The sequence below is a fragment of the Marmota flaviventris genome, chromosome 15 (assembly GCF_047511675.1).
Source record: "Marmota flaviventris isolate mMarFla1 chromosome 15, mMarFla1.hap1, whole genome shotgun sequence".
Taxonomy (NCBI): domain Eukaryota; kingdom Metazoa; phylum Chordata; class Mammalia; order Rodentia; family Sciuridae; genus Marmota; species Marmota flaviventris.
Genome location: NC_092512.1, coordinates 15,855,646 through 15,868,881, shown reverse-complemented (window position 1 = coordinate 15,868,881; position 13,236 = coordinate 15,855,646). Strand labels below are relative to the sequence as shown.

At 42.5% G+C, this 13,236-nt stretch overlaps 1 long non-coding RNA gene across 1 annotated transcript; it reads right to left on the bottom strand.

The window, feature by feature from the left end:
• Nucleotides 1-312: 312 nt before the first annotated feature.
• On the bottom strand, nt 313-12,465 carry LOC139702102 (uncharacterized). Its single transcript, XR_011704710.1, has 3 exons — nt 12,372-12,465; nt 11,833-12,073; nt 313-768 (listed from the first exon to the last, which is right to left on the bottom strand). It is a non-coding gene; the product is annotated as an uncharacterized lncRNA (long non-coding RNA).
• Nucleotides 12,466-13,236: the final 771 nt, after the last annotated feature.

Genomic DNA, 13,236 nt, shown 5'->3' with positions numbered 1-13,236 from the left:
CCAGAGAAAGAGGAGCACTAATGTCGGACGACAAGACAAAATGGATGACCCATTTCAAGCAAGAAAAAAACCTGCCCTTCCTCCATCCTTTTGCACTAGTTAGGCCCTCAACAGATAGGATGATGCCCACCCACTTTGTTGAAGGTGAATCCTCTGTACTCAGTCAATAGAGCTGAATTCTGACCCTTCCAGGAACACTCTCACAGAATATCAAGAAATTGTGTTAGCCATCTGCATATCCCTTGGTCCAATCAAGATAAAACTTGAAACTAACCAGCAGACGAACAAACCTGGGCTTAAATCTTGGCCTTTAATGCTTGCCTCGAGAACAAATAGTCATTTAAAAGAATTTTTAAAAAAATCACTTGAATCTTAGGGATGAGCAAAAGCCTGATTGCAGAAGAAGTGATACTTTCTTCATTGGAAGAAGGAAAGGTTGGTGTTGGGACAGCGGAGAGGGCATCGCAGGGGAGGGAATTACAGTGTGAGCAAAGGAAAGAAGAGGTCAGGCTGTGTGCTGTTGAAGGATGGCCACGAACCTGGCGAATGGGGGACCGGGTGTGTGCGAGAGGCGAGGGAAACACGCCTGAGAAGGTTGGTTTCCACGGAGGAGGACTTTCTGTCGTCAGGTGTGGGGAGACACTGGAGATGTGGGCAAGTCAGCGACAATGTGACCAGGGCTGCTCTTCAGGAGTTCAAGCTGACCCATGGCTGATGTCACTCCTGCTGTCTGGTCCCCAAACTGCCTTTTCTTTGCTTCTCTTTCTCCTGTGCAATGAAAGGAAGAAAGTTTCAAGGATTTAAGAAACAAAAAGAAAAGTTCTGCCCAATCTGAATTCCCGGTACGCCCCTCCTGTAAGAGTTTCTTCTCTTAAAGTTTATGAGGAAAAGTCCCTTCTCAGCGAAAATGGCTAATGAATATATTCCAAAAATTTTTAGCTCTACTAGTAATGGAGAAGTACTAATTAAAATTAAATGAGTCAGTACCAAATTAGTAATAATTTTAAAAATTGATAGCACTTGGCGCTTATGGAGACGTGGTGACTCAGACACTCGCAGGGATGAACTCAGAGGAAATGACTTAAGACAGATTTGTATCCAATAAATAGAAATTATGTAGAATAGTTAAAATGTTGAAAAAAAATTCTGATGTCCAATCTTAAATAAAATAAAATAAGATTCAGTCATTTTGTCTAACATCAAGCAGTGTAATTATGACTTAATAAAGTTTTAACCTTAAAAGCAAATTCACTTATATATACAACATTTGAGAACTTGAACCTCTGGGCATCACAGGCAAAGCTAATATTTTTGTTGCTTTTCTGCATCAGCTTCATTCTCCATCTTCACCTTCCCAGAGATATCCTACTATTTTGGGCTTGTAGTTCACAGAGTTAACATTCCACATAGGCATAGAAAATATATATTATTTGGGTTGCGTGTGTTTTTTCTTTCCCCTTGTACCAGACTATATGTATTTTTCTGCAACTTGAATTCCTCACTTATGATGCATTTTTTAATCATGTGGGAAAATATTTATGGCAAACCAAGTGAGAAAAGCAAGAGAAGGTATTATATGGGTAGCATGTTCTCAAATGCGCACAGTAAACTCTTGCTTAGGAGTGAGACTAAGAATACCTCAAAGGTAATAGTAGTCTACTACTTTATAGATGTATGCTTTGGGGAGAGATTTAAAGAGAATGTCTTTATGCCAAGAGTTAATAAATGGGATAGCTTCAAATTATAAATCTTCTGCACAGCAAAGGAAACAAAGGCATATGAAGAGAGAACACAGCATGGAGAAAATTTTTGCCAGCTACTCGTCTGACAGAGGATTAATATGTAGAATATAGAAAGAACTCAAAAAACTTTACACCAAAAAAGTAAATAACCAATTAATAAATGGGCAAGTGGATTAAATTAATGAATAAATTTAATGACACTTAATGCATTTAATGAATTAAACAGATACTTCCCAAAAGAAGAAATATAAATGCCCAACAAATATATGAAAAAAAATGCTCGACATCATTAGCAATTAGAGAAACGCAAATCAAAACTACACTGAGATTTCACCTCACACCAGTCAGAGTGGCAGTCATCAAGGACACACACAACAGGGGTCGGGGCTGCAGCTCGGGGTCGGGGCTGCAGCTCGGTGGCAGGGCGCTTGCCTAGCACCTGTGAGGCACCACATACAAGTAAATAAAATAAAAGTATTCTGTGAAAAAAAAAAAGAATATAAGCAATAATAAATGCTGGCGAGGATGTGGAGAAAAATGAACACTATTACACTACTGGTGGGAGTATAAATTAGTACAACCACTATGGAAATAAATATGGAGGTTCCTCAAAAGACTAGGCGTGGAACCACCATATAACCCAGTTTACCAGTCCTTTTTATTTAAAGAATTTAAATCATCATACTCTAGTGATAAATGCATACCCATATTGATAACAGCACAATTCACAAACTAGGGAACCAGCTTAGGTGTCCATCAATGGGTGAATAGATAAAGAAAGTGTGGCATATCTTGCTCTTTTTTTTTTTTTTTTTTGGCGGTGCTGGGGATTGAACCCAGGGCCTTGTATATGCAAGGCAAGCACTCTACCAACTGAGCTATATCCCCAGCCCCCAACATTCGATCAACAAATAAATGAAAAAAATGTTTAACATCTTCAGTAATTAGAGAAATACAAATCAAAACTACTCTAATATTTCATCTCATGCCAGTCAGAATGGCAATTATCAAGAATTCAAGCAACAATAAGTGTTAGTGAGGATGTGGGGGAAAAGGCACACTCATACATTGCTGGTGGGACTACAAATTGGTGCAACCAATCTGGAAGGCAGTATGGAGATCTCTTAGAAAACTTGGAATGGAATCACCCTATGACCCAGCTATCCAACTCCTTAGTCTATACCCAAAGAACTCAAAATCAGCATACTATAGTAATGCAGCCACATCTATGTTTATAGCAGCTCAATTCACAATAGCTAAACTGTGGAATCAACCTAGATGCCCTTCAATAGATGAATGGATAAAGAAACCATGGTATATATACACAATGGAATATTACTCAGCATTAAAATAGAATAAAATTAGGCACTTGTAGGTAAATGGATGGAGCTGGAGGATATCATGCTAAGTAAAGTTAGCCAAATCCAAAAACCAAAGGCCAAATGTTCTCTGTAATAAGTGGATGCTGATCCATGATGGGGGGGGGGGGCATGGGGAAAATGGAAAAACTTTGATTGGGCAAAGGAGGGGAGGGGACATGGGGGCAGGAAAGATGGTGGAATGAGATGGACATCATTACCCTAGGTACATGTGTGACTGCACATATGGTGTGATGCTACATTGTGTACAACCAGAGAAATGAAAAGATGTGCTGCAATTGTGCACAATGAATCAAAATGCATTCTGCTGTCATATTCACCTAATTAAAATAAATAAAATAATTAATTTTAAAAAGGAAGTGTGGCATAAAACACAATGGAGTTTTATTCGGCCAAAAAGAAAATGGATAGAATTAGAGACAATTATGTTAAGCACAATAAGCCAGACTCAGAAGGTGAGGGCCATGTTTTCTGTCATATGTGGAATCTAGAGAGGAAAAAAGAAAAGAAAGTTGTGTGTGTGTGTGTGTGTGTGTGTGTGTGTGTGGTGGGGGTGGTCCTCATGAAAATAAAGGGAGTTCAGTAGAGGAAAGGGACCCGGGATGAGAGGTGGAGAAGAAGCAGGGAGTGATATTGGCCAAATTATATTGCTATATTGTGTGCATGTAGGAATATATAACAACAAATTCCACCATTATGTAAAACTAAAATGCACCCAAAAAAAGTGGAAAGAGAAAAAATAAAAAGACTGTCCTTTTCCTATTTATATTTTCTGGTTTTATCCTCAGATTGAGTACATATTAATTTTATAATCAGAATAAAGTTATGAGAATATGTAGAATGGATCAGAATGTCCTTTACCTGGGGAATACCAGGCTTCCTCTTCACTCCACTTCCAGAAAAGTACATTCCACCTCATTCTCAAGAAGAGGAGGGACCCTCCCGCCACCTCCCTTTATGTATGTCATAGGCAGTGACAGAAAATTGTCACCTCTTAGCCAGAATAGCTTTAGCATCTTTATCACAGTAATTTCAAATAACCATGTTCTTTCATACCAAATAGAACATTCTGAGGTACAATCATCACACTTAATGCTACTGTATGTACTGTATGGTGCTTGTCATTTAACCAGGCTCCTAAGTCGTTCCATAAGCACAGTTGTCTGGTGCCAGGTGGAGGTGGACAGGATGTGCTAGGAGGATCCACACGCCCCCGCGCCCACCCACCCCTCACCTTCTTCCTGACATTCATCCCTAGGAATCCCATGGGGCCCTGTGCCTGAGCTGTGCTTGTACTTCTACTGTCTAGTACAGTGTGCAGCTCCTAGTAGGCACTCAATGAATGCACATCAGATAAAAAACAGGAAGTAACAAAGAAGCTGGGAGAAAAGAGAGAACATTCTGTAGGTTGTTACCTTCCCCAAGAGGTTGGGGGGGGGGGTGCATCTTAAATTGAACATGCCTGTTATAAAAAGTACAAAACCAGGGCTGGGGCTCAGCGGTAGAGCACTTGCTGACCTCATGCAAGGCCCTGGGTTCGATCCTCAGAACCACATAAAAATAAATAAATAAAATAAAGGAATTATGTCCAACTACAACTAAAAGATAAATATTTTTTAAAAAGTACCAAACCAAGGCATTGGGAGCAGAATGTAGGTCTTCAAAGGAGCCGGAGTCTGTCCATGCCCCACTCTCATCCCTCAGCAAGTAGCTGAGGGCGCAGGAGTGCTACAGGGAGCCCCTGAAGGCAGGGCAAGGTTGGAAGACAAAAGTCAGCAGGTGCATAGGTGAAGGGCCCCTCAGAGGGTGTTGAGTCCTGCACAGCACATGCAGCAGGGGTGTGAGTGCCTGGGGCAGGCAGCCGGCAGGGAGGGTGGTTTGAAACCAGCCCTTAAGCTCGGTTTCGGAATACGGCTATGCCCCACACCCCTCTGCTTGGCCTTCCCCACGGCAGCTCCTCTCCTTCCCTCCCACCCTGCTTCCTTCTTTCCTTCCAGTTCATACTGAATTCTACTGGAAGACACTGTGGTTGGCACCAAGACGCAAGAATGAACTGCCACAGCCTCTGGCCTCCTAGCTCACAGAAAGGAAGGGTGACATTTGGTGACCCAGCGATGAGATCAGCGTTGTAAGAAACCCAGACGAAGAATCCCTGGGGGTGGAGGTCAGGGGGCCAGCCTGCAGGGGGCGTTCTCGTGGGGAGATGAGGGCCTTGGCGTGAAAGAGTGTGCAGTTTTATGCAAGAACAAAACGAGGGTGGCAATATTCATGCCACTTCTGGAGGGAACAAGAAAGGGGTGCAAGGGAATGGCCATCCCTCCCTGCCCCTACTCCTCCTAGGGATGGCTGTTCCCAGGAGCTGCCATAGCTATGCCCCTGACCTAAATTCTTCTAGAAATCCAACCACGGACCAGTCCATGGTTAAGTGGTTACTCAGGACCTCAGAAAGGCCTCAGGTCAAGGGGTGACTGTTAGTCAAACAGAGCTATTTGGGACAGTCCCAGCCAGTTGCTCTTGTGAAAAGGCAGGGGTTGGTCATGTGGGCAGCATATCAAAACTTAATTAGAATAGTTAAACAGGCATGAGCGTTCACAGCCCCTAGCCACACGTCCCTCCTTCTTCCAACTCACTCTGGGTCCCGGGGCAGGCGTGGATGAGTGTGCCCGGGGCTGGAGGCAGATGTGCCAGCCTGCCCGCCTAGTGTCAATAGAGAATTGGGGGTTGGGGCACATGGCACCATCTTGTGTGGGCAATGGGTTTGGGTGAACAGTCTCTCTGTGGGGGTCTTGTTCCATCACCATGGGGATGCCACGCCGGGTCTCCAGGCCAGTTCTGCAGATCTATCCAGCAAAAGAACTCCGTGTGTGCCTTCCTGCCCTCTAAGGATGAAGGACAGCTCCCTGCCAGGACTTCCTGGGGCCCATCTCTGTTTTGGAGCTACTTCCTCTGGCATTTGAAAAGTCTGCAGAGGAAATTTTTTCTCATGGGTCTCAGGAATTTTGGCTCCCAGGGCCCACTCTGTTTTGTTTGTTTTTCTTCCCTTTAAAGAACAATGTGAAAAATGACTTCAACCTTTTCTTATTATGAAGGCATATGTGCTTCATTCGTTTTTAAAAAGTAGAAGATACAAACAACTGAAAAGAAGAAAATGAAACATCTCTATGCAGCCAGATCTTGGTTTCTAAATGCCAATATCCACTACAAGCCACCAGTCCCCATGGAGAAGTGGCTGATTCCAAGGTTACAGCATAGAGAGGCTGAGAGAAGTCTGGAACGTCTAAGCTGTGCCAAAAGGAAGACAAGAAGGGCTAAGCAGGCAAACACACAAAAAGATTACGGAGCATGTCAAAGAGGCACAGAAGCATGCGTGAACAGCCCCCGCTGGGCAAACTGGCCAGACCTAGGATAAATTCTGAGCATCAAGATAAAAATGGACAGTGATGAATCTTAACCCCTTGCATAAAATAACTTTCGATAATAAATAAATGTGAAGCTCTTTCTTATGATTAAGAAGCATAGAAGGAAGGATTACATTTTTAAAAATCACCATTCTGCAACTATGTAGTAAAAATTGATTCAAGCAAGATTTAGCATTGAATCCTCAATAGGTGGGGAAGAAATCTGATAAGAAATAGGAAATTTCCAGTCTCCAAGTGTCTTCATATGAATGATCTGAGAAGGAGAGATAGAAACCACACTGTGGAGAAGGCACAAATGATGACTAAGTGATACAACTTGAGTGGCACTAGTAATACTACTGAGGGACAAACAGACATCATGTGTCCCTAGACATGATACCTTGAGAAAGACACAACATTACATAGGATGCTCCAGCCAGAAATGCATAAACGGAGCCAAATTATGAGAAAGCATCAGACCACCTGAATTATATGGAGGACAACCCCTTGGTCCATGAGAGTCAAAGAAAGGCTGATGTGCTGCTTCAGATTAAGTAGAAAAAAAGAGTTAGGGGGCGTAGTTCAGTGGTAGAGCTCTTACCTAGCATGGGTGAGGCCCCTGATTCCATCCCCAGTATTGCAAACAAAATAAAACAAACAAACAAACAAACAAACACACCTGCTATGCTATGTACTTTGAGGCAATCGGTTCAGTTGGAATATGGACTGTAGCTCACATAAAAATATTGTATCAATAGTGTATTTCTGGAATTTGCTGATGGTTCTACTGTTAAGAGAATATCTTCTTTCTTAAGAAATGCACACTGAGATATTAAATGGTAAAAGGGCATGCTTACTCTCAAATGTTTCATAAAAAATAATTCTGCAAGCACAGATACAGAAAAAGAGGGAAGCCAGAATGTATGTGCATGACAGAAATAATAGAGAAGAGGCCCTGGGTCAAAACTTGGCCACTCTGGGTAATTGGTATATAGAGTTGTTTTCACCACTCTTAAAGCATTTCTGTAAGTTGGAAATTGTTTTAAAACAATACATTTAAAGAAGCACAGAGTGGGTGTGGTGGGGCATGCTGTGATCCCAGGGAGACAAGGCAGAAAGGTTACCAGTTGAAGGCCCACCTTGGCAGCTTGGTGAGATGCTGTCTCAAAATACCACTCAGTGGGAGAGTGCCCCTGGGTTCAATCCCCAGTACTCCCCAAAGATAAACAAATTTAAAAACAACAGTGGACTTACAATTTTTAAAAGTTATTAAGACTTAGCTGTAAAAATGAAACACCTGCAATTTTATTAAGCCCAGGTCATCCTTCCGGTTACCAGGGTGGTTATCAATCTGGAATAATTTTTCAAATAAAAGTGGAATTGGAATAAAGCTAAGTTTTGTTAGTAAAGCCAAGTATCACAAATCGTTTTTTTCTGTACATGCACATTAAATACATATGATTTAGAACTGATTGTAATTATTAACAGTGTTTTTCATTTTTTGTATTATTTAACTTCATCCAATTACCTTTATTCAATCTTAACTGCCAAAGGTACATTGCTGCCAGTTTTTCTTACTATTAACAAGGCTTCTTAGAATATACTTGTAGATAAATCAGAGTGCAAACACAAATTCATCCTAGGGTAAACTCTTAGAAATGGAGTGCCTGGGTTAAGGGGCAAGCATTTTTCATGTGTCAAAAAAATTTCAAATTCCTTCCCCCAAAAGTTTATTTATTTATTTATTTGTTCTTCTTAGTTACACCTGGCGGTAGAATGTATTTTGACATATCATACTTACATGGAGTACAACTTCTGTTTTTTTGTACCTAGGATTGATCCCAGGGACCTTAACCACTGAGACACATCCCAGTCCTTTTTTATATTTTATTTTTACAAGACAGGGTCTCCCTGAGTTGCTTAGGGCCTCACTAATTTGCTGAAGCTGGCTTTGAACTCGCCATTCTCCTGCCTAAGCATCCTGAGGTGCTGGGATTATAAATATGCACCACCACACCCAGCCAAAAGTTTATATCAATGCATCGTTTCACTGATTCTATAGGAGAGAATCCTTCCCTTTCCCTCCAACCACATAATTTTTTCCTCTTCTGATTTTTGCTAAATGCAATAGGGGGAAAGGGTCTCTGCTTTATAGCTCTGATTTTTATTGCTGTGATAACGAGTGAGGGTGAACTTGATTACTTGTATTTTTCTTTTTCTAATTACAACTAATAATGTATTTGATCAAATCTTATGACGCATTGGTTGTAAGACACATTATCACTATTTTACATACCATTAAACAAAGAAAAATGCATCCCAAGTTCTGGGATGTTAAACATGTGCATTTAGAATTTGTGAAATAAGTTCTTTTTAAAACTACCTAGGAGAGCACTGGTCTGACAGCTCAGAATCAAGGCAGGAAGTGAGGCTGCCCTGGAACCCCTGTAATTGGGCCTGTTTCTCACCTTCCAGAATGATTCACCGAGTCCTTTAGGATTTTTCAGAACCTGAGTCATTCCTAAAACAAAGATAGTAATCCCTTCCTTGACCAACTTGTTTTTCACTTTTACTACTGTTTACTAAACACTAACGTTCTCTCTCAGCCAGGGTCTGCACAGGAGGAGTTTGCAATTTAATGGAGGAGACCAATAATTGTTCTGCCTGGGAAGTCAGATAGTGCTAACTTAATCTTGTGGGATTTATTCATTCAGCAAATAGTTATTCCTCCTCTAGTGTGTGCTGAGACTAGCCTTAGTGATGGGTTGTGGGGTATTTTGGAGACATGGGGAAGGGACAGCCCTTCTCTAAGGATCAGAACCATGAATTAGAACCATCAAGAAGAGACCATTTCCCCATTGCATTTGGCAAAGATCAGAAGATGAGAATTGATGTGATTGGAGACAAAGGGGAAAAAATAAATGCTCTCAGGAAAGGAAGAAGGAATAGTAAGGTGAAGGAATGGGACCTTAAATGATGTGTTTGGGAAATGGGAAGTGACCCAAAGGGTGGGAGAAGCTCTGGAGGATGAAGCTAAGAATTCAATATTATTAACCCTGTTTGGCTGATGGGGAAACGGAAGCTCAGAGAGGGTATGCAGTGTTGTGGGCTCCCACGGCTAACAATGTTGTACTGGTTGGGTTAATCTGCCTGTGTACTTGGTTCTCCACCCCCTCCCTTAGGAGAAGGAGACACCATCTTTTATCCTAAGTGCCTAGCACAATGAGGTCTCATCATGGATGTGTCCTTTATATGTTTGTTGAATGAGTGAGTGAATGCGACAATGGACTACCAGAAGTGATGGATGACAGGTCTCTTCCGGCAGCTCACAGGCTGGGCAAGTCTGGGTTCCAGAAGTGTTCACAGCGACTCTGCCTAGGTGTTCCTTGAGGCCTATACTGTCCAGTCCCTGGTCCTGCATTGCCCAGATTGTACCAGGACGTGGCTTTATGTTCTGATCATCCTACATGGGACCCCTGCCAGGTCTGAGAAGGCAGCCTGCGTTGCAAGGACAGGCAGTGCCTCCTGGGACCTCAGGGTGAGGCAGCCAGGCCTGTTCCTGGAACGGCCCCTCTCCGCACAGATTTTCCTGGAGCAGTGACTCAGGGGCGTGGTCTGGCCATTTGGGCATATCTTGTTTCCAGGTGATCTGCTTCACGAGAAGGATGAGTACAGGCTCTATGAACTGCAAAATGCTGCCCTAGCAGGATGGATGGCCATTTGGTGTTGCTCCTAATCTCGTGGAAAGGGTTCTAATAGGGATGGATCTTAGTAAGCATGTCACGTGTCCTCTGCCTCCATTTCACAAATGTGACCAGTGAGGCCCACAGAGGGGAAGTGTCCCAGCCAAAGCCACTCAACAGGAAGGAGATGCAGGAGAAGTAGCACCCTGATAAGAGGCTTGGGTACCAGCAGAAGCTTGGGTACTAGGGTCCCATCTCACCTTCACCAATTATCTTCTGGAAAAAAAGCTTGGACCAGTGAACCAACTTCTCTAAGCACCAGTTATTTTAAGGGCTGTTGAAAGGATTAATTAAGGTAACAAATGGCTGGAGGACTCTCCCCTTCCAGAGACCTGGATCCACAGTCACCAGCTCTCATTTCCCAAACAGAAAGGTGCTTCATTGTGCAGAACAGCAGGTATCCAGAGAAGAGTCGGATCAGAACATCTTGTTTCTGCTCCTGTGAGGGGAGGATGTTTGTTCGGGGACTGAAGATAAGAATTTGAGCAAAGGCCAAGAATGTCATCCAGTGGCTGTCAGTATCAATGGCAGGTAGCATTGAAGTCAGGGGAGCCTCCAGAAGTGAACTGGTGGCAGGGTTTCTGAAAGCAGCAATGAAAAATGACTCGAAAGCAAGAGAGCATGGAGGGAAAAACATTGAGCCAAGCTGTGACCCAGCACTTTCATCTAATTTAGTCTTTACCACAATCACTTTGCACAAAGGAGGACTTGAAAACTCAGGAAGGGCAAGAAACCTGCCCCAGATCATTGATGGTAGAACCCAAACTTAAACCACTACTAGAAATTATGAGAAAAGAACAAGGGGTATTTGGGCTGATTTCTATGAACTAACATAAAAATAATCAGAAACAAGAAGCAAACTGTTCACTGGAATCCTCTTTTTCCTTCAAAGCCTGACTTACATTGAATCTTCTACCTGCTTGATCATTCCAAACAAAGTGGTCTTCTCCTTATTCCTTTAAGTGAGATTAAAAAAAAATATATGTATTTGTAGGTGAACACAATACCTTTATTTTATTTTTATTTGGTGCTGAGGATCAAACCCAGTGCCTCACATGTGCAAGGCAAGCGCTCACTGTTCAGCCACAACCCCAAGGTTTTTTTTTTTTTTTAATGCTATTTTTACTGTGCTCATGGCCCCTTCACCCTGAACCCATTGCATGCTTTGCTGTCAGGGCTTCTCAGCCAGCAGAAGTGCAGCTCAGCAATGAATGGCTCATAAAGGCAAGGAGAAGACCGGTGACCACAGTAGAAGGAGCAAAATCTCCATCCCAATCCTTGCCCCATCACTTGCCAGTGGTATGTCATTGTGCTCTTATTTTACTCCTCTCAATTTTCTCATCTTAAAAATGAAAATATTAATATCCTCTTGCAGGTTTGTTCAGAATTAGAGATGAAATACTTGGAACTCCTAATGCCTCTCATATGGAACCTCCGTTTGCTCTGGCTTTGTTTCCACGCAAAGGGACATCAATGCATGTAACACTCCTGGCTTCTTTCTGGTCCTGTGCTCACACTTTCCTGGGGAGGAGGAGTGAATGACCTGGTTGGCAGATTTGGAAGTACTTACTTTTCCTTTGGGCCCAGCTGCTGACACCAGCACACATTCCACTTGGCTGTTAAATTTTTCTGGGGAGGCTCACTTCCTCAGGAGGCCACCACTGTCGAGGAAGGGGTGTCAAGTCATCTGATTCTGGTCAGCAGGAAAAAGAAGTCCAATGTTTCCATGAGCCTAGGCTGGGCCCTCTAAGATGGCTCTGTCATTTTGATCTCCACAGCCACAGTCCTCTCTTATTTTAAACGGTTCAGAACTGGGTGGAGAATACGTGAAGATAGTATCATTTAGAAACCTGCTCTAATCTCAGCATGCTTAACATCGACATAGGAGCCATTAATTTGCACCAAAGCCAACCTTCTTGTGCTTCTAGTGCCAATTCTGCTCCTCCTTTGTCCTCTTGGGTGACTCCCTTGCCATGTTCTGTACCACGGCTCAGGTTCCTTCCCACCTGCCCCCCAGGGCTTTTCCCAGCAAGGCTGACCTGAGCTGGGACACTTCCTTCAACCCTGCCTCAGAATAAGTGAACTGCCAAAAAGCAAACACACACCCACCTCACTGGAAGCTTCTTACAGTACGTTTTCAGTTCTTTGTTCTTAAAGGCAAGATCTCTGATGCACGTAGGAGGCTCTTTGCTTGCTTTCCCTATTAATGTGAACATGTGAATGAAGGTGATAGCAATGTGAATTTTCAGAAATCAAGGTTTAAAAAGTGAGAGCCACCCAAAGCAGTCATCCTATGATCAATTAGCCAGAAGTAGAACCGAGGAACAGTGGGATTTAAACACACACACACACACACACACATACACATACACGTATTCACCCAGCACGTCCCCTTTCCATCCCTGAGATCTTGAGCATAATAAATCACAGGGAGGAAATCCATTGCAACATTTACATGGGTTGAGGAATTCTAAGTGATTTTTACCTTCTTCTTAAGAATTTTCAAAGTAAAATTTTTATGTGTGTGTTGTAATTTTAATCAAAAGAAAAATTGATTAAAAATAAAACTCACCTGAAAAGAAAAGAAAAGAAAAAAAAAAAAAAATATATATATATATATATATATATATATATATATATAAATGATTTTGAGAGAGAGAAATTATTCCTCTATCCTTTAGTTATACTTGTTGGGTACCTACTAGTTATCAGGCACTGTGCCACTTGCCATGGAGGATGCCACGTACATAAACAGGACTCTTGTCCTGAACAGGATGTGGCAACATGAACACCACCTGCTCCACTTGAGAGTTGAACAGGTTGGGGAGCTAAGGTGATCGCAAGGTAAGAGAGGGACCAGTAGATTGTCTCTGATCAGTTAAATGAACTGTTACTGAGATCTATGTGCCAGGGCCTGTCCTGGATGCTGGAGAGGCCAAGCCAAATAGGGTGGGTGCAGTAATTGACGGCAGGA